The sequence below is a fragment of the Bos javanicus genome, chromosome 2, assembly GCF_032452875.1.
Source record: "Bos javanicus breed banteng chromosome 2, ARS-OSU_banteng_1.0, whole genome shotgun sequence".
Classification (NCBI taxonomy): Eukaryota; Metazoa; Chordata; class Mammalia; order Artiodactyla; family Bovidae; genus Bos; species Bos javanicus.
Window position 1 is genome coordinate 38,944,130 of NC_083869.1, and position 21,980 is coordinate 38,966,109.

The following is a 21,980-nucleotide window of genomic DNA, read 5'->3' on the forward strand; positions in this document are numbered from 1 at the left end:
CTACTTGTTTACTGGGTCTCTTTTTGGTTGATATGCTTGCTACTATGTCTCTTCTACTTTCTCTGATAGCATATGGTCAGTAGATTTGATCACAGGGATGTCTTCTTTCAGGCAAATGTTGAATTTGTGACATTCAGACAATTTTGGGCAACAGTTATAAAGGTCCAGTAAAAATAGGAGTATGATGTTACTGCAAGAAAGGAAAAATACCAATAAAATAGGCTGATTTAGAAAGTTGAAGGTTCTTGTTAAGAGAAAAGGCAAGAGGAAATTGGTGAGAAGCCAAATTTAAATGGACTGAGCACTAGAGTTCAAATATGATATGCTAATGACGAAGACAGGATAAGGCAGCTAATGGAAATTTACCGTGTCTGTGTGTGTGTGTGTAAGAAAAAAGGTAGAGAAGACTTATTATTTTCTTATCTATATCCACATTAGCCTTTCTGAGGACAGGGACTGTGTTCTTAGCTCTGTACAATCTGCAAAGAATAGACAATCAAAAAAACTTACTGATCAAAAAAATTTCTTTTTGTAGCTGCTATGAAAAAAGATCACCAAACTAGGTGCTTTATGTACTTTCTGTGAGACCAGCCTGAATAAGGTAATCAGAGCTCAGGCAGAGGCAGCTGGAACTTACTCAAAAAGTTGCAGCCAGAAGGTGAGCTGTGAGCAGATTACAGTGTTCCCTCAAATGCTCATCAAGGCGGTCACACTTTTGGTTCAACCACCAGAGGTCAGGACATTTTCTCCAAGAAAACTTTATTAAAGGACAGTTTTGGTGTCAAAGAGAAAAGACAGAGCAGTGGATCTCAAACTTTTAGGATGGAAAAATGTTCTAGGACTAGTTCTGGAACTTCTGGAGATTGTTGTTACTTCTAGTGATTCTGATTCAGGAAGTCAGCAGTTGGGGTTGGGAATATGTATCCCTGGGAGTCTTTACTTTGTAAAAGAGGTAGGTGTGGGAGGACATTACTCTTGAGAAAGAATGTATAGAGTTTCTCTAGCTTGTTGATCTCATCAGAGGACTGTTGGTTCAGAAGCCACCAGCCACCTGGTGCTGAGAGGGACTGAGCAGCCCAGATGAAGAAGCAGTGCCTGTGGCACCCAGACCTGGGTTCAAATACCCTTGTGGCTTTTTCGGAAAGTGCTTTTCTTTCTGAAATTCATGTTCTTTTTTGAAAGAGGAGAACCTTGTTGTCTACCTCATGAATTTAAAGAAACAATACAAATCACCTAGCAGAGTGACTGGCATATAATAAAGTAATTAGTAAACATTTACTCTTGTGGTGGGGAGAGAAGGAAATGTCAATGATAATTCCTCTGAAGCCAGGAAGATAGTTTGCAGCAGATACAAAGCAGGATCAACCAGGAGGCTAGCTCCTGGATCCTGAGGGTCCAGGTGCAGCGTCTGAAGATAGATCCTAGACCAGAAGATGAATAAACACGAGCTTGGGAGACACAGTTTCTCACCATCGTGAATGTTTCCCGAGAATAGTAATGAACAACACAGATGGCATAGTTAATTGGAATTATAATTGATCCCCAAATAGTATTTAAATCAATACTTGAATGGATTTTCCTTGGGAAAACCATTATAAGAACGTCTAAAATGGAACAAAGTGAAATGCATCAAATTCAGTGATTTGTTCATCTCTGCCACCCACCCTACATCAAAGGAATAATGAATGAAGAGAGAAACAGTCAAAGGGAGGAAGGAAACAGGACCCACAAATCAAATAGACTGTCATTAAATGAAATCGTTTTCTGGTAATTCAGTGTGATGTCAGGTTGTACTGAACTGGCTGGCTGGCTTGCGGATGGCTGCTGCCAGTTTCTCTCCCAAGATGATGAGAAGAGGAAATGGGACTGATTCCCTAGTTAGGTGCCTTTAAAAAAAAAAAAAAAAACAACTTATTTCTTTGGCTACACCAGGTCTTAGTTGCAGCATGAGAACTCTTAGTTGCAGTATGTGGGATCCAGTTCCCTGACCAGGGATCGAACCCAGGACCCCTGAATTAGGAGCATGGAGTCTCAGCCACTGGACCACCAGGGAAGTCCCAGTTTGGTGCCTTTCTTAAAAGACAAAGATGACATTTATCAGCACTTGAATGTAAGCTATGGCTGAACCAGCCAACAAGTTAATAGATGAGGGATATGAACAGGAAAGGGTTCAGTTCAGTTCAGTTCAGTCGCTCAGTCGTGTCTGACTCTTTACGACCCCATGAATCCCAGCACATCAGGCCTCCCTGTCCATCACCAACTCCTGGAGTTCACTCAGACTCATGTCCATTGAGTTGGTGATGCCATCCAGCCATTTCATCCTCTGTCGTCCCCTTTTCCTCCTGCCCCCAATCCCTCCCAGCATCAGAGTCTTTTCCAATGAGTCAACTCTTCACATGAGGTGGCCAAAGTATTGGAGTTTCAGCTTCCACATCAGTCCTTCCAGTGAACACCCAGGACCGATCTCCTTTAGAATGGACTGGTTGGATGTCCTTGCAGTCCAAGGGTTGTTGCTGCTGCTGCTAAGTCGCTTCGGTCGTGTCCGACTTTGTGCGACCCCACAGACGGCGGCCCAGGAGGCTCCGCCATCCCTGGGATTCTCCAGGCAAGAACACTGGAGTGGGTTGCCATTTCCTTCTCCAATGCATGAAAATGAAAAGTGAAAGTGAAGTCGCTCAGTCATGTCCAACTCGTCGTGACCCTATGGACTGCAGCCTAACAGGCTCCTCCATCCATGGGATTTTCCAGGCAAGAGTACTGGAGTCCAAGGGTTAGGTAGGCTCAAAGTATCTGCAGGCAAGTAATTTAGCTTCTTTGGGCCTTACTCTCCTCTCTAAACTTCCCTGGTGGCTCAGTGAAGCATCTGCCTGTAATGTGGGAGACCCGGGTTTGATCCCTGGGTTGGGAAGATCCCCTGGAGAGAGAAATGGCAACCCACTCACTACTCTTGCCTCGAAAATTCCATGGACTGAGGAGCCTGGTAGGCTACAGTCCATGGGGTCGCAAAGAGTCGGACACGACTGAGCGACTTCACTTTCACTTTCTCCTCTCTAAATGTCCTTCTAGGCCTGATACATGGTGATAAGGCGTAGATGGTGGGCCAAATCCCAACACTTTAAACATTTCATTTTATATTTCTCTCATCTGGAAAGTAGTCCCTAACTATAGTACCTAAGTTGTCACCAGATGAGAGCTATTTTCAGGAATTTTGTTTACCCTGAACTATGAAATTTTTTGGCAACCCACTCCAGTGTTCTTGCCTAATGAATCCTGTGGACGGAGCAGCCTGGTGGGCTGCTGTCCATAGGGTTGCGCAGAGTCGGACACGACTGCAGCGACTTAGCATGCATGCATGCATTGGAGAAGGAAATGGCAACCGACTCCAGTATTCTTGCCTGGAGAATCCCAGGGACAGAGGAGCCTGGTGGGCTACTGTCTATGGGGTCGCACAGAGTCAGACACGACTGAAGCGACTTAGCATCAGCAGCAGCAGCATGAAATTTTTAGTGTTTTCCCCGCACAAATTCAAATTTCAACTTAAATATGTTTTTAACCAAAGCTGTTAGTTCTCTGGATAAACAACTGTGAAATTGACAGTAATGATAAATAGTGAAGGAAACAGTGATAACAGAAGCCATTATTTTTTTTGAATACCTATCAGCTGACAGGTATTATGGGCTTCCCTTGTGGCTTAGCTGGTAAAGAATCCACCTGCAATGTGAGAGACCTGGACTTCATCCCTGGGTTAGGAAGATCCCCTGGAGAAGGGAAAGGCTACCCACTCCAATCATCACATTTCATCTTTCATCCTTATACTAACCTTGTTAAGGTTAACGAGGTTAACCTTGTGACCATTTTCCAGGAGGATTATGAGAGGTCACAGAGACAGCAAACAGCACAGTCAGGATTTGAACCTAGGTCTTCCTAATTCCAAAACCCATGTTTATACTCCTTTTGGGTCATTATGCCAAGTCCCTTCAGCCATGTCCGACTCTTTTGCAATCTCAGAGACTGTAGCCCACCAGGTTCCCCTGTCCATGGTATTCTCCAGGCAAGAATACTGGAGTGGATTGCTTTGCCTTTCTCCAGGGGATCTTCCCAACCTAGGGATCGAACCTGAATCTCTTAAATCTTTTGCATTGGCAGGCAGGTTCTTTACCACTAGCACCACCTGGGAAGCCCTTCTACTCTAATATACCTTACATCTGCTGTACAACTGCATTCATAATAATCCTGTATTGTTTCTCTTTGTTTCCTAATTTTTATTCATAAATATAATGCAAAGTATATTAGTGTCCTGTTTGTTCATTTTCCACTTATGATCATTTTAATGGAGCACTTCTATTCTTAATGGTAATATTATATTATTTTTTTTACTTTGAGTAATGAGTTTACTGAGAAGTCTGAACTGGCCTAGGGCATATGCGTGAAAGTCACAATTTTTTTCTTCTCTAATTACTGAAGCTTTGTCAAATCTCCCTTTTCTTTGAGCAGATACCATGATGGCTTGGTCAGTTTTCTTTTTCTGTAAAACAAAAACAAAACCAATTCTGTGCTGTAAAAACTCAATCTCACCCAATTGAAAATGGTGCCCTCCAATATCACAGGACAGAAGTAAGGTTTGGAGATCAGAAGGACACAGCTGTGTTATATCTCTGAGATACCATACCCTCTCACATTTCTAGGCTACTAGAGTTTCATGATATTTGGGGCAGGGAGGAAGGAGAAGAAAAGAGGACAAGTCTTTCACATTTAATAGTGTACCTGTAGTTCTTCTGTGTAAGTTTTTGGCTCTTTTTCTGCTTTATGTGCACTGGCCAGCTCTCTGGATGGTAAGCATCCATAGAAGGGTTATCAGTGGACAGTCAGTGATATAGGAAACCCTGCCACAGGAAGGCCTGCGAGCCACTCAGCCTCCTGCTGCTGAGGTCTGCTCCTTCAGCAGCCAGCCCTCATGCATGGAACGTGGTGAGAGAGCACAAACCTGGCTATTTCCCCTGAGTTCACTTGGCACATGGACACATGCTCCAGGATTGTGCCTTGTCTCTTCTCTACATCTCAATTTTTCCTTCTGTTCAAACAGGTACAGGGTGGGGGGTGGGGTGGGTGGATTAACAAGGCCACCACCTATACAGATGTCAAAGCTAGACATGAAATGGCAGCACTCCCTTACTGTAGGCACTGCTCTCTGGTTTTAAGAATGGCTCTCTTGGCAGCTGCTACACTTGTTCAGTGGTGAGAGGTGTAGATGAAGAACTTCAAACATCACTCCCTTCCCACCCTTACTAAGGCTGCCTCACAGCTTTGACGATTTTCTGCTTCTCTTTTCCATTTCAGTTTTCCTTTTAGACTCAACCGGGGAAGGAGAGGGCACAGTATGAATGACAGTGGAGAGCATCAGAGTTTTTCACCTGTGCCTTAGTGCAGGAGACACCAGTTTGATTCCTGGGATGGGAGGATCCGTTGGAGAAGGGATAGGCTACCCACTCCAGTATTCTTGAGCTTCCCTGGTGGCTCAGCTGGTAAAGAATCTCCCTGCAATGCGGGGGACCTGGGTTCGATCCCTGGGTTGGGAAGATCCCCTGGAGAAGGGAATGGCTACCCACTCCAGTATTCCAACCTGGAGAATTCCATGGACTGTATAGTCCATGGGGTCAGAAAGAGTTGGGCATGACTAAGCGATTTTCACTTTCACTTTAGTGAGCCTTGAAGGAGATGGTGGCTTTAGTCGCTAGTTATCCATCTTCTTTATCTCACTACTGAGGCTCTGCAGGTCACATCTGGGATAGAAGGAAAACTTGCCCTCCATAGCCTGTTACATTGTGCACCCTTGGGGGGCAAAAATTAATTGATATAAGTTATATAACTTACCTGTGAAAGATACTGTCAAGAAAATGAAATGGCCAGACATACTGGGAGAAGATACTTATAAAAGACATACCTGATAAAAGACAGCTATCCAAAATATACAAAGAAACTTGAAACTAAACGATAAAAAACCAAGCTGATTAATAAATGTACAAAAGATCCAAAATGGACACTTCTTCAAAGAAGATATACAAATAGCAGATAAACATTTATAAAGATGCCCAGCATCATCTCATTACAGAATTGCAAACTGAAATGACAGTAAGATACCAGTACACACCTATTTGAATGGTGAAAATATAGAACACGGACAACACTAAATGCTAGTCAAGATGGGGAGCAACAGAAACGCTTATTAATTGCTAGTGGGAATTAGAAATGATACAGTCACTCTGGAAGACAGTTTGATAGTTTCTTATAAAACTGAGCATGTACTTACCACAGAATCTAGCAACTGCAATCCTTAGTTATTTACCCAAATGAGCTGAAAAATTACATCTACATTATTGCCTGCGCCTGAATGCCCAAACTAGAAAGCAACCAAAATGTTCTTTAGTAGGTAAATAAACTGTGTATGCCCAGACCATGGAATATTATTCAGTACTAAAAAATGAGCTAGCTATCAAGCCATGAAAGAACATGGAAGAATCTTAAATACATAGTACTAAGTGAAAGAAGACTACCTGAAAAGGCTACAAAATGTTTGATTCCAAATTTCAGCTATGTGATATCCAGGAAAAGGCAAAACTTGCAGACAGTGAAAACATCACTGATTGCTAGGGAGTGGGGGTACAGAGAGATGAGCCAGTGGAGAACAAAGGATTTTAGAGCAGTGAGATTTGTCTGTATGATACCACAATGGTGGATACATGTCCTTAGATACTTACCCAAACCCACAGAATGTACAACACACGAAGTGAACCCTAATATGAACTCTGGACTATGCGTGATAATAATACATTAGTGTAGGTTCATTAGTGGTAACAAATCCCCTGGAGTGGAATGTTGATGGTGGGCGTGGCTGTGTGTGTATGAGGACAAGGGGCATATGAGAACTCTGTACTTTCTATTCCATTTTGCTGTGATCCTAAAACTACTCTAAAAGATAGTCTACTTAAAGTTAATTTATATTGAAATATTATTATATTATTATAAACAGTCAAAATAGAGAAATCTGTTTTCTAAATAGATAATAGATTTTCCACTTTTGTATGGGACTGAATGATGTTTTATGACTCCCCTTTGACAGTGAATGTCTACCAAATGATAGTTGCACTGTCTTCTGCCTCCTCTGTATTTTATAATCACTGATACTGATCCTGAGATGACTAGGCAGCAGCACAGGTGTATAAGTAGAGACACCTCTTCCTGGAAGCCTTCTCTTTGATAGTACAGTCAGCTCAAGGCCACAGAAAACTCTACACCACAGTTACTGTTCTGAATGATGTAAGTCTACTGTGACTCATTATTACCTGAAAAAACCAAGCACTCCCCAAAAGCTGGGATCTGTTTTCCTAGAACATTCTTTTGTGTTCACAATTTTTGTTGGTCTTTAAACCAGGTTAAAAGAAGCAGAGAAAGACAAAATTGAAGCTGGTAAATTCAATGTAGGATGGTTCTGAGAAATGTAGCCCCTTGGGCAAAGCTTGCATTTGCTTATTATGTTACTCTTTCACATTTAGCTGTAGATGCCCATTCTTTGTGTGCCTTGGACTCTCAACCTTCTATCAGAATAAGAGGTTGTACCCAATGAATAAAGAGTCAATATTTGAAAATTTCCTAGCTAAGTATTAAGAACATGTATTTTGGGTGGTGGGTGTTAAGTGATTTAAAGTTATATTTATACATTTTCTGAAAAATGTTCTTATAGTGGACATATATTTTTTATTATCAGAAAATTAAAAGAAATCTATTTTCATTTGAAAATAAAGGTTATTAAAAAAAGACAGATAAAGGAGGTATGAAAAATTTGAAAGATCAGGGTTGCAAAAAAGATTTGCCTTGCTAACACAGAATGGCAACAGTAATAGCCAACACTGTGGTGCTTTCTATGTGCCAAACATTGTTCTAAGTTCTTTATTTTATTAATCAATGTTCTCTTCATGACAGTGTCATGATGGGAATAATACTGATATGCCTATTTTACAGGTAAGGAAACTGAGTCACAGAGGCCATAATTAGTCTACTGCTAGATAACTAGTAAGGGGTAGAGTTGAAATCTGAGAACAAGAACCAGTACTAGCTAAAGATCACAGCTATTAATTTAATGAAAATAAATAGGATAGAATAACAGAAAAGCTTAATAGGATAAATTAAGTACCATAAATCAGTGAGACAGGGGATGGGTAATTTAAAATGCTATTTTGGGGAAATAGAGTATTTAGATTAAAAAAATTCAGTTTAGTGAATCCCCATAAAAATACCCATTTTATTCCAAATAGATTAAAAAGCTAAGTGTAAATACTTAAACCAAAATAATTTGGAAGAAATATATTTGAATATTTATATGATCTTTAGATGGAAAAATATTTTCTAAACTTAAAAGCAATTAAGGAAATGACAGAGGAAACGATTGATGAACAAAAAATTAAAAGAATTTTCTGTATGTTATAAGCCAAATGAAAAGATAAACAGCTATTAACACAAGGAAATTGTGATTTTTCATACATATCTATAAGCAAATCATAAAGGAGGAAACAGAATGATTAATAAAATATGAAAAATCCTAACCTTCTCTTGTATTAAAAGAAGGGCACATTTTCAAAAATTCAAATTAAAACAAAAATTTGGTAGCAGTTTTCACAGAGCACCTTTTAGCAAAGATTTTTGGTAGCAGTTTTCATTTTAGCAAAGATTTTTAACTGATAATAATCAAGTTTGTCAGGAATTCTGCAGGAGGGATGAATGATTTAATGTGCAAGTTTTCTGCCATTAATTTAGCAATATCCATCATGAGCCTGGGCTTCCCTCATAGCTCAGTTGGTAAAGAGTCTTCCTGCAATGCTGGAGACCTGGGTTCGATTCCTGGGTCGGGAAGATCCCCTGGAGAAGGAAGTGGCAATCCACTCCAGTATTCTTGCCTGGAGAATCCCATGGACAGAGGAGCCTGCCGGGCTAAAGTCCATGGGTCGCAAGAGTCGGACACGACTTAGCAACTAAACCACCACCATCAAGAGCCTTAAAACCAGCCATATTTTTCAAACCTATATTTTCTCATATAAGGATTTTGTTCTACAAAAATGACTGTGTGGACAAAGATTTATGTTCACATTTTCATAGCAATCATTATTTCTAATAGTGAATTATTAGAAATAACATTTAATAAAATTGAATTAATTAGTAATAAGTGGAAACTGTGGTATAGCTGGAGAAGGAAATGGCAACCCACTCCAGTATTCTTGCCTGGAAAATCCCAGGGACGGAGGAGCCTGGTGGGCTGCCATCTGAGGGGTCGCACAGAGTCAGACACGACTGAAACCACTTAGCAGCAGCAGCAGCAACAGTGCTATAGCTATAGGATGAACCATCACACCAAATTAAGATCATTTTGTGAGTAATTCTTAGTGAGGAAAGAAAACAGTTATTAGATAGTGCTCTAAGTGTAATAAAAGCAGATATATATATATAATTATTTATGTATAACTGTTTAATCTAGTTAAATTAATACCAATAAAAAGGACTAGAAAAGTCATGACAAATGTTCACAGTGATAATTGGTGGTGGAATGGATTTTTATATTTTACAAACTGCCTAAAACAGACATAATAATGGGGAAAATTATTTTAAATAAGAAAAAAGAAAGAAACACAGGGTGCAATACAGAGACAAAGAAAAAAAGGTAGTTCTTTGAAAATGGTGAAAGGCACATAAATATGATCTCAAATCTGAGACTGTGGCAGAGCTGGAATGGAGTGTAGAGCAAATAAAGATACTGGAACAATGAATGCTTTTGGCTAACACCTTCAGAGCATTGGGATCGATAGAGCAACTGCAAGGACTGACCTGGGCTTCTCACTCAGCCATTGGGAAGCCAACCTATCCCTTGGGATATGTTGATGAAAGTGTTTTCCTAAAACAAACCAGTTTGCTGCCCAAACTCATGTTTTTACAGATGCCACATAGATTTTCAGTTACCTTTAAAATGTCTAGTTAAGGTGTTTTTAAAGAAATGAATGTTGGAATTCAGTCTCTAGCATTTTCTCTATATTTGATTTAAGTCCATGAATATGCTTTCCAATTCATTGCTATATTATAAATTTTGAGAGTTTAGGAAGCAGCAGCAAATATAGACATAATTTGTCTATTAACTATTGCTTTAACTTCTCTATAGTTTAAAAATACAGAAGTTTCCAGTTTTTCCTATCTTTACTTCAGTTGGCCTCATCTGTCTTGGAGGTATATGAAGGCCTATTTTCTTCAAACACTTTTCTCCCCTGAAGTTGGATGTGCTAATCTCCTGGCTGTAGGCTTGGTTCCATAGCCAATAGAATTTATTTCCCTGAATTTTCAGTTCTCAACTGGACCTCTTAGCTATAATCAAACCCTTCCAGAGATAGGCCCTTATGTGCTTGCTCTCAGCATACTGGATCCCTGATCCACACACTCAAGTCTATAGGTTCAGCTTCTGTCTCACATTACTCTGGGGGTCTCATCCCATCTTCCCTTGCACTAGCCTGTCCACCATATTCCAACGGTGAGTGACCACTTAGGTGGGCATGACAGAAAAGAATGCTATTTTTTTAAATTCCTTTTCAGAAGATATCAGTGGTTTTTAGTTAAACTATGAACATAATTATTCATGTCTGAAGATCTTGAATAAAGTGTACTTAAAGCTGTATTTTTCCATTGAGTCATCGCTGAACTCTATTATGTAGAGAGGAGCATTTTCCTTATCCTCAGACTCAGTAAGATTCCACAGGGTTCTCCATCAGCCCAGGATGTGACTTTCTGGTTGCCGAATCTCCGAAGAGTGATGTCACTGAGTCCCATGGCATTAGTTATCGTAGCATATGCGTTGTTTTGATGCTTTGCTCTGCTGAGCCAAGGCGATGCCTGTGAATTCATACTCCTCAGCGCTCACTTTCTTTCATTTCCCATCTCCTCTTTCTCTCTGAAGGCAGTTTTGCCTGTCACCAAATACTGTACCCCAAATGCCACTTTTTTAAATGCAAGTGGTGTTGTGCCTATTTACAGGAACATTTCTTCACTTGAGCCAGTTCACCTTTCAGTGGGTACGCACCTACTGGTAGGACAGCTATTGATTTTGGCTGCTCCTTTGTAAATGTAAAAGTCACAACCAGAATTGTAAATTTTAAGTTGGAACGTCTATAGGTAGGCTCAAATGCATCTGCGGTCACCAAGTTTCTTTAGAAGTGTGCAGGTGTATCAGCCTGCAGTTCTACTCCATGTCACGTAAGTCCCTGTGTTCCTTCTTGGAATCCTCGTTGCTCTTAACCTCTGATGTGAACCCTTCTCCACCGTTGCTTCACAGTCAGTCATTCTTTTAGCAAATACAGAGAGAGCACCAACAATTGCCAGGCACTTAGCTGTGTGACAGAGATACAAGTGAAGAAAAGGAAAGTGACCTTGCCTCGAGAGAGCTTAAATCCTTCAGAAATTCTAGAAAACAGAGAGCTGGTTACAGGATGTTGTGTTAAGAAAGATCCCACGTACTGCGGCAGAACACGGTGCATAAGACAGACACTCACATGGGTCCTTGGAGAGGCTAATCATGGAAACTGTCCTGGAGAAGGAAGCTAAAACCTGAAGGAGCGAGGCTGTGTGGGTCTGATGCTTCCAAGTCCCTCCTCATGGGAGACACATGTGTGAAGCATGTGACACAAACTTACCCTGGGGCTCCAGAAGCACCAGAATGACAGAGTAGTAAATCATCCAAACCAAGCTTGGCCAGACTCTGACAAGAGATAGGGAAGTGGAAATCATTGTTTTTCGTGGTGCTATGGTTTGTTAAAACTTTGGGGTGTTTTCTCAGTATTACTTAATTCACGTCACAAAGAAATTACATAAGCAGTGATATTGTGAACAGAAATCCTGAATGTGCCTTTCTGGATTGAAGGGTTCTTCTGGTGTCCTACTGCAGATCCAACTTGCCTGGAGGTTTGTTCAAATCTCATCAAGTGACCTCCTAGAATGGACCCTTCTTGTGAATAGCCTCATTAGAGAAGATCTATGTAGCCAAAGCTGAAGTGATGCGGTCATTTTCCCAGGATGTTTTCTGTAGATTCTTCCTTGTTCTGCTTAGAAGCAGACTTCACTGACTCAAATTTCTTATGCCTGGCATGATGGCTCTTGAACATGCTTAGCCTACAATGTCATGGGTCGTTATCTCTCCCTTATCATTCTTTCAGTAGTATTCCAGTGTCTTTACTAATGTTATTACTACTACCTTACGACTACTACTACTTTACGACTACTACTACCTTACGACTACTACTACCTTACGACTATTGCAACAACCACTATGACTATTTCTATTACCACTTTTCCTTCTCCTCTTACCACTACTACTAAGACTTTGAGATTTTCGTTTTATACTGGAGTATAATTGATTCACAATGTTCTGTTAGTTTTAGCTGTACCGTGATTTAGTTATACATACTCATATATCTAATCTTCAGATTCTTTTCCCGTTATAGGTTATTACGGAGTATTGAGTAGAGTTCCCTGTGCTATCCAATAGGTCTTTGTTGATCATCTGTTTACATATAGTAGCGTGCATATGCCAATCCCAACCTCCCAATTCATCCCTTTCCTCACCTTTCCCCTTTGGCAACCACAAGCCTGTGTCCTCTGTCTGTGAGTCTGCTTCTGTTTTGTAAACAAAAAACCTGTTTCATTGTTTTAGATTCCACTTATGAGTGGTATTATATGACATTTGTCTTTCTCTGTGTGACTAACTTCATTTAGTATGATAATCTCTAGGTTTATGTTGCTGCAAATGGCATTATTTCGTTCTTTTTTATGGGTGAGTAATATTCCACTGTGTTGTATATACCACATCCTCTTTATCCATTTCTCTGTTGATGGACATTTATGTTGCTTCCATGTCTTAGCTGTCATAAATAGTGCTGCAATGAGCATTGACATGTATATATCTTTTTGAATTACTATCTTCTCCCGACTATGCCCAGAAGGTAGATTGCTGGATCAAATGGTAGCTCTGTTTTTGGGTTTTTTAAGAATCTCAATACTGTTCTCCATAGTATTAAGCCATTTTAAATTTTGAGTTACTATATTTCAAGCCCTGCCCTAGGCATTTTTTCATCTCTCAGTACAACCCTGCAAAAACAAATATATTATCTTCATTTTGCAGGTGAGGTTACTGAGGTTCAGAGAATTTGAGAAGCTTTGGTTTACTGAATATTATCCTCAGTTTATGGAATAGATTCAAATAATATACAATATTTAACAGTAAATGGTGCTTGAGCTCCATTCACAATTTACTTGATCCCCAAAGCCTGTGCATCCCAGCAGTGCTTCCTGCTAGGGGACACTCTGGCAACAACACGACCAAATAGCCAGGTAGACTTTGTGGACTGTACATTTATCACAGGTTTCAATGTGAGTTAATCTCAGGCTGCTATAAAAACACCATTGACTGGATGGTTTAAACAACAAATCTTTATTTCTCACACTTCTGGAGTTTGGGAAGTCTAAGATCACAGGGCTAGAATGGTCAGATTCTGCCAAGAGTCAACTTTCTTTTTGCTGTGTCCTCATGTGGTAGAGAGAGCATAGACAGAGGCAAGCTTTCTTGTCTTTTTCTGATAAGGGCACTAATCGTGTCATTAGAGCTCCACTCCTAAGACCTAATTACCTTCTGAAGGCCTCATCTCCAAATACCATCACATTGGGCATTAGGGTTTCAATATATGAATTTGGGGCATGCATGTGCATGCTAAGTTGCTTCAGTTGTGTCTGACTTTTTGTGACCCTGGACTGTAGCCCACCAGGCTCCTCTGTCCATGAGATTCTCCAGGAAAGAATACTGGAGTTGGTTGCCATGCCCTCCTTCAGGAGATCTTCCTGACCCAGCAATCAAACCTGCGTTGGCAGGTGAGTTCTTTACTGCTACCACTACCTGGGAAGCCCATGAATTTGGTGGGGGAGGGGTGGTGGTGAACATAAACATGCAGTGCAAAACACAAGACAGACAAAGGGTCTTCTCGAGGGCAGGTGGGCCCCAGTGATGGAGAAACACTGTCAGACTGAGTCAGCACTCAGTGGGGAGGCCTGAACACTCCATCCTGGGGCAGAGGTTTTATTCGGCACTAACGTTCTGTTTTGTTTTTTGTTTTTGTTCATACTATCTGCTTAGTGTTGGTTGTTATGGGCTTGGCCTTGTTAATTCTTGGTCATAAAAAATGATCTGAAGTATTTTAGTTGAAACCACTCCACGCGGGGACAGGAAGACACCAGGTGCTTGGATTATCAGATTAAAACTATTTATATCAGCAATTGTTATGTAATGTGAAAATATATTGATGCTTTGGCATGCTATAAAAACTTTTTCAGTAAAAAACATTATAAGAATATTTTTTACTTATTGTAAGAATACATAAAATAAGGGAGAATGCAAAAACAAATTTAAATTTTTACTCTCTGTTCTAGGCAAGGGGCTTATGAGCATGTATGTCCTTTAAATTTAGATGTATTTTTAAAAAGTATAGAAATACCTTATTTTGAAGGGATGAAGTTAGAGCAGGTGTCAAATTGATTTTAATCAGATCATTGAAGAGGCACTTCTAGTGATGGAGTAAGAGGTATGACCTGGAAGGCTAAGAATAGAAGGTGTATTTAGCTGTAGGTCATGGGTTAGTGGGGCTCTATTTCTTATTTAGAAGTACTGTCTACCTCAATAGACTTCTTTTTTTTTTTTTTACCTCCAGCTTTACTGAGATATAATGGACAAAACTGTAAGATATTTAATGTGTATGGCATGATGATCTAATGTATGTATACATATGAAAGGATCACCCAGACTGAGTTAGTTAACCTATCCATCATATCACAAGTTTACCTTTTTTTTTTTTTTTTTTTTTAGTGAGAACATTTAAATTCTATATTTGTACAAATTTCAATTATACAATACAGTGTTACCAACTATCATATCATGTTATACATTAGACTCTCAAACCTTATTTGTCTTATAATGAGTAGCCTTCCTATTGAAGCAACATGAATGCTAAAGGCTTGCGATAGAAGAGTACTTAAAAGAAAATCAATGCCCATTGTTATTTTAACATGACTTTACACTTTTTCAGAATATTGCCATAGGCAGAGACATGAAATGGAGGGGAAAATGGCCTGGAAAAGGGCTGACTGTTGTATCACATAAATCCTTTAAAACTTTTTTTTTTTTTGATGGTTGCTAGGACCAACTTTCAGAAGTCCCAGCTAAATGTTGTCACAATCTTTGTAGGTAAATTTTTCCCTTTAAAAAAACTTCACACAGAGCTAATCAGGGATACTTTGTACCTATATTCCATTCCACCTGATGTATCAACAAGTTTGGAATATGCAGTTTGTCTGGTCTATTCTCCATGTTCATTACAATTCACATACATACATTTGTCCTTATTCACTGCACAGTGGTGGAATCAGCCAAATTGTGTTAGTCAATCTCTTGGCTTGTTTGATCTCATCCCTGTTAATACTAAAAGGGATTTAAAGTGGCTAAATTTTATTAAAATGCAATCAGTTGGCTCTTGACAACCTTTAGCATCATTTCTCTTTTCTTTGGAGAGTTTTTACTCTTCTTTTTTTGGTTTAATTCATTGTGAGTATAGAGAGTTTTCTTACAGTTCAGAAGTTGGAATCATCTCTAAGTTAAAGAAACAAAAATGGAGATAAAAAATTTTCCTGAGATGCCAGAAATTTGCAAGAGGTAAAACACCTAGTTCATAATAAAAAAAAAAAATTAAGTCCAGCCATCTTTAAGGAGCTGAAATAATATTTTATCTGTTTCTAAGGTACTTGGGTAAGTTAAACCAAACAGGAAGAAATAGAGGTTCTTGAGTCAGAGAGGAACTGCTCATTACTCATTTGACTTAGCAAGCAGGGTGATGATGCCATTACCCTGAAATCTACAAAACTTTAGACAACTCATTGTCAATTATGAAATACTATGGTTGTGCTCTCACACCATGTAATCTCATGAACAACTTCATCTTCTCCATTTCCTTTAGATAACTCCAGCCCTTCAGAGCTAGGTTATATTTTCATAAACTTTTTAGAACATGGTATATATTGGGGAAGAAGAAAACTTACAACACTCCATCTTTTGGGTGACCTACTCCATCCTATATAATTTGAATGGGAAAATTATACATGAGAACAAGTGGAAGGATTGGTGTTGCTTTGACATAGCTGAGATAATACTAGATTTCTCTAAATACAAGGAGAAGCTAAATGTTAGATGCAAAATTATCGTAAACCACCTAATCTCCTTGATCTCCTACGGCTGGCAGTCATCTGTAACATGCAGACAGCTCATCATCCCCAGTGAAAACTCTGAAGGGGAAGCAGAATGGGGAAGTGGGTGGAAAAATTTTAATTTAGTGGTCTTTTAACATTCTGGAAAATGTAAGTCAATGTAGCGTTTGCAGAAGTTCTCAAATTGTTATCGAAGCCATCATATATTCTATCTTGTAATTACACCTAAAAATGCTGGTTCCTTTATATCCTTTAAGGAGGAAAGAGATTGTCTTTCCTCTTAAAGCAACTGTCTGATTCTGTGTCTACATGCTGTGCCAGTTCTCAGCCACTCAGGATAGCTTAGATATTTGTTTTGTTTTTTAATTGGAAGATAATTGCTTTACAATGTTGTGTTGGTTTTTGCTGTACAGCAATGTGAATCAGTCATAACTATATATATATCCTCTCCTTCTTGAGCCTTCCTTCCTCCTCCCATTTCACTACTCCAGGTCATCACAAAAGGCCCTAGGTTATATAGAAGCTTCCCACTAACTATCTATTTTAAACATGCATAGTGTATATATGTCAATGCTACTTTCTCAATTCATTCTACCATCTCCTTCCCTGCTGTATTCATAAGTCCATTCTCTATGTCTGTGTCTCCATTCCTTCCCTGCAAATAGGTTCATCAGTACTGTTTTTCTAGATTCCATATATGTGTTAATATTTGAGAATATCTTTAGTTCAGTTCAATTGCTCAGTCATGTTCGACTCTTTGAGACCCCATGGACTGCAGCACTTCAGGCTTACCTGTCCTTCACTAACCCCCAGAGCTTTCTCAGACTCATGGCCATCAAGTCGGTGATGCCATACAACCGCCTCATCCTCTATCGTCCCCTTCTCCTCCAGCCTTTGATCTTTCCCAGGGTCTTTTCTAATGAGTCAGTTCTTCACACCAGGTGGCCAAAGTATTGGAGTTTCAGCTTCTGCATCAGTACTTCCAGTGAATATTCAGGACTGATTTCCTTTAGGACTAACAGGTTTGAACTCCTTGCAGTCCAAGGAAATCTCAAGAGTCTTTTCCAATACCATAGTTCAAAAACATCAGTTCTTTGGGGCTCAGCTTTCTTTATAGTCCAACTCTCACATCCATACTTGACTACTGGAAAAACCATAGCTTTGACTGTATGGACCTTTGTCAGCAAAGTACACTTTTAATACACTTTCTAGGTTTGTCATAGCTTTTCTTCCAAGGAGAAAGTGTCTTTTAGTTTCAGGCTGCAGTCACCTTCTGCAGTGATTTTGGAGCCCAAGAAAATAAAGTCTCTCACTGTTTCCATTGTTTCCCCATTTTTTTTGCCATGAAATGATGGGACCAGATGCCATGATCTTTGTTTTTTGAATATTGGGTTTTAAGCCAGCTTTTTTACTCTCCTCTTTCACTTTCACCAAGAGACTCTTTAGTTCCTCTTTGCTTTCTGCCATAAGGGTGGTGTCATCTGTGTATCTGAGGTTATTGATGTTTCTCCTGGTAATCTTGATTCCTGCTTGTGCTTCATCCAGCCTGGCATTTCACATGATGTACTCTGCATTTAAATTAATTAAGCAGGGTGACAATATACAGCCTTGATGTACTCCTTTCTCACCTTGGAACCATTCCATTGTTCCATGTCTGGTTCTAACTGTTGCTTCCTGACCTGCATACAGATTTCTCAAGAGGCAGGTCAGGTGGTCTGGTATTCCCATCTTTTGAAGAATTTTCCACTTTTTGTTGTGATCCACACAGTCAAAGGCTTTAGTGTAGTCAGTGAAGCAGAAGTAGATGTTTTTCTGGAACTCTTGATTTTCAATGATCCAACAGATGTTGGCAATTTGATCTCTGGTTCCTCTGCCTTTGCTAAATCCAGCTTGAATATCTGGAAGTTCTTGGTTCACGTATTGTTGAAGCATGGCTTGGAGAATTTTGAGCATTACTTTAATAGTGTGTGAGATGAATGCAATTGTGCAGTAGTTTGAACATCATTTGGCATTGCCTTTCTTTGTGATTGGAATGAAAACTGACCTTTTCCAGTCCTGTGGCCACTGCTGAGATTTCCAAATTTTCTGTCATATTGAGTGCAGCACTTTCACAGCATCATCTTTTAGGATTTGAAATGATTCAACTGGAGTTCCGTCACCTCCACTAGCTTTGTTTATAGACGTGCTTCCTAATGCCCACTTGACTTTGTAGTCCAGGATGTCTGGCTCTAGGTGAATGATCACATCATCATGGTTATCTGGGTCATTAAGATTTTTTGGATAGTTCTGTGTATTCTTGCCAGCTCTTTTTAATATCTTCCGTTAGGTCCATACCATTTCTGTCTTTATTGTACCCATCTTTGCATGAAATGTTCCCTTGGTATCTCTAATTTTCTTGAAGAGATCTCTAGTCTTTCCCATTCTTTTGTTTTCTTCTATTTCTTTGTATTGATCACTTAGGAAGGCTTACGTATCTCTTCTTCCTATTCTTTGAAACTCTGTGTTCAAATGGGTATATCTTTCCTTTTCTCCTTTGCTTTTAGCTTCTCTTATTTTCTCAGCTATTTGTAAGGTCTCCTCATACAACCATTTTGCCTCTTTTTGCATTTTTTCTTCTTGGGGATGATTTTGATCACCACCTCCTATACAATGTTACAAACCTCTCTCCATAGTTCTTTAGGCATTCTGTCTATCAGATCTAGTCCCTTGAATCTATTTGTCACTTTCATTGTATAATCGTAAGGGATTTGTTTTAGGTCATACCTGAATGGTCTAGTGGTTTTCCTTACTTTCTTCATTTAAGTCTGAATTTGGCAATAAGGGGTTTATGATCTGAGCCACAGTCAGCTCCTGGTCTTGTTTTTGCTGATTGTGTAGAGCTTCTGTATAGATATTTTTATTATGTTTATTGAGTGCTTGGTATTGTGTCAGGAACTTCTACAGCACTTCAGTTCTCACAAATACTGTATGAGGTTGCTACTCTATTTGTATAGATGTCAAAACTGAGGCACACACGGAGAGAAAATTCAGTGATTCCCAGCTGCTTGGTTGCATCCTGTCCTCATGGGGTCTGTAGTACAGTCCTCATGGGGTACTCAGCATCACTTGTTTAGCTCTTTCCCACTTTATTTTGTTTTTATTTTAGGAATTAAACTATTTTTGAAGCTACAGAAGTAAGTGCATGTATAACATAAGGACTAAAACATACAAAGAGATGGGCAAACATAAAGACTTCCATTCCTTACCCCTAAGCAGTACTTTACAGTGGTAACATATTAATTTTTTTAATGTATTTCAGAATTGTCTATGCATAAATCAGGATATACACACATGTATAAATATTCATTTTAGTTTATGGATCTCTTAAGATACTTGTGTCATAAATTGATGTATTATAGGTATTTGTGAACATGCTTCCCCATTGGCTCAGCAGGTAAAGAATCCACCTGCAATGCAGGAGACACAGGTGATGGAGGTTCAATCCCTGGGTCAAGAAGATCCCCTGTAGGAGGATATGGCAACCTGCACCAGTATTCTTGCCTGGAAAATCCCACGGACAGAGAAGCCTGGCGGGCTACAGTCCATGGGGTTGCAAAGAGTCAGATATGCCTGAGAGACTGAACACACCACCTGTTGTGAGGTTGAACAGAGGTCTCAGGCGGGAGGGTGGCCACTACCTAGTGGACACGTTTATTTCCCTGAATTGACTATGAGGTCTCTGAGATTATGCTGTATGCGCTGTCCTGGTTATCTATTGTTAAGTAACAAATAATCCCAAGATTTAGTGGCTTTAAATAGGACAACATTTATTTTGCTCATAGATCTTCCATTTAGGCAGAGCTCAGGGGAAGAGCTCATCTTTGCTGTAAGATCAGCTGGGGTGGCTCAGAGCCCGGGGACTAGAATTACCTGGAGTTCCCGTTGTTCACATGTGCCGTGTTTGGCGCTGGCTCTCTATGGGACTTTGGATGAGATGGTGGCTGGGTCTCTTGTACATACTTTTCCATGTAGCCACTTGGCTTCCTCAGATTGTGGTGGCTGGATTTTAAGCCTACTGAGAGGACCATGCAGAAGCTGTATCTTCTTTTATAACTTACTCTTGGGTCACATAACATCAGTTCTGCAGGAGCAATAGACTTACCCAGACTCAAGGGGAAAGAATGTATATCTTGAGTAGTATTCCATTGTATATATGTACCATGTCTTCTTTATCCATTCATATGTCTTTGGGCATTTATTACTCAGCCATAAAATGGAATGATATTGGTTCCTTCATAGAGATGTGGATGGACTTAAGTCTGTCATACAGAGTGAAGTCAGAAAGAGAAAAACATATATTGTATATTAACGCATACATGTGGAATCTAGAAAAATGGTGCAGATGCATCTATTTTCAGGGCAGGAATACAGATGCAGATGGAGAGAATGGACATGTGAATCCAGGACCTGGGGGAAGGGGTGCGATGAGTTGGGAGACTGGGACTAACGTTTGTGCACTGCTGAGTGTAAAACAGATAGCTGATGGGAACCTGCTGTATAGCTCAGGGAGCTCAGTTCATTGCTTTGTGGTGACCTAGATTAGTGGGATGGGGAAGGGAGCACCAAGAAGGATGGGATATGTGTAAATATATATTTAATTCACTTTGTTGTACAGCAAAAACTAACACAACTTTGAAAGCAACTGTTTTTGTGTGTGCGTGTGCATGCTCAGTTAAGATCCCTCAATTAAAAAACAGAATGCAAATCTTCCCTCTCAATAATCACATTGCAAGTAGATTGCATGGGATAGGCTATATGGTTGAGGCCACCTTTGGAAAATTCAACTGTTGCAAGTATCTTTTTATTGTAGACATATCCCTCTATTGTCCAGACCTTTATTTTCTATACTTGTATACAGTAGGTGCTCAGTTACACTCCAGGAAATTGAATTGTGAACCCAGGTTGGGAGGAGGCAGCTCTTTACACTGCTCTGGGCCAACAAGGGAGGGGAGGTAGTGGTTCATGCTTGTGAAGATGCTGTCGTTATCTCAAACGACAAACGACAAATGTTATCTCAAACGATTTTACACCAGGCACAATTGCTAGGGGTTCCTAGAAAAGGTGTTTATGAAATGATTCCCTTGGGGGTAACTAGCAGATGCCTTTGAGCTATCTTCTTTGTCCAGGAGGCTTCTGAGAAGTGCCGTTGTGACTGTGAAGGGGAAACAGAGCCAGTGTGAGGCTGAGTTTCTTGTAAGCAGGTGCACTGAAACCTTGCATCCTCTAGGAACCATAGTCAGCATGTAAAGCCCTGCTCACCTGAATTGCTCAAAAATTTTGCATATTTGGTAGTGGTTAAATTAGTATGACGGAGAAGGCAATGGCACCCCACTCCAGTACTCTTGCCTGGAAAATCCCATGGGCGGAGGAGCCTGGTAGGCTGCAGTCCTTGGGGTCGCAAAGAGTCGAACACAACTGAGCAACTTCACTTTCACTTTTCGCTTTCATGCATTGGAGAAGGAAATGGCAACCCACTCCAGTGTTCTTGCCTGGAGAATCCCAGGGACGGGGAGCCTGGTGGGCTGCCGTCTATGGGGTCGCACAGAGTCGGACATGACTGAAGTGACTTAGCAGCAGCAGCAGCAGCAGCAAATTAGTATGAAGGTGAAACTCTGATC

The 21,980-nt window shown here is 40.0% G+C and overlaps 1 protein-coding gene across 1 annotated transcript in view; it reads left to right on the forward strand.

Moving 5' to 3' along the window:
* The window catches only part of CYTIP (cytohesin 1 interacting protein), an 82,334-nt gene that overhangs the window by 1,926 nt on the left and 58,428 nt on the right, over positions 1–21,980 (forward strand). The window lies entirely within an intron of this gene.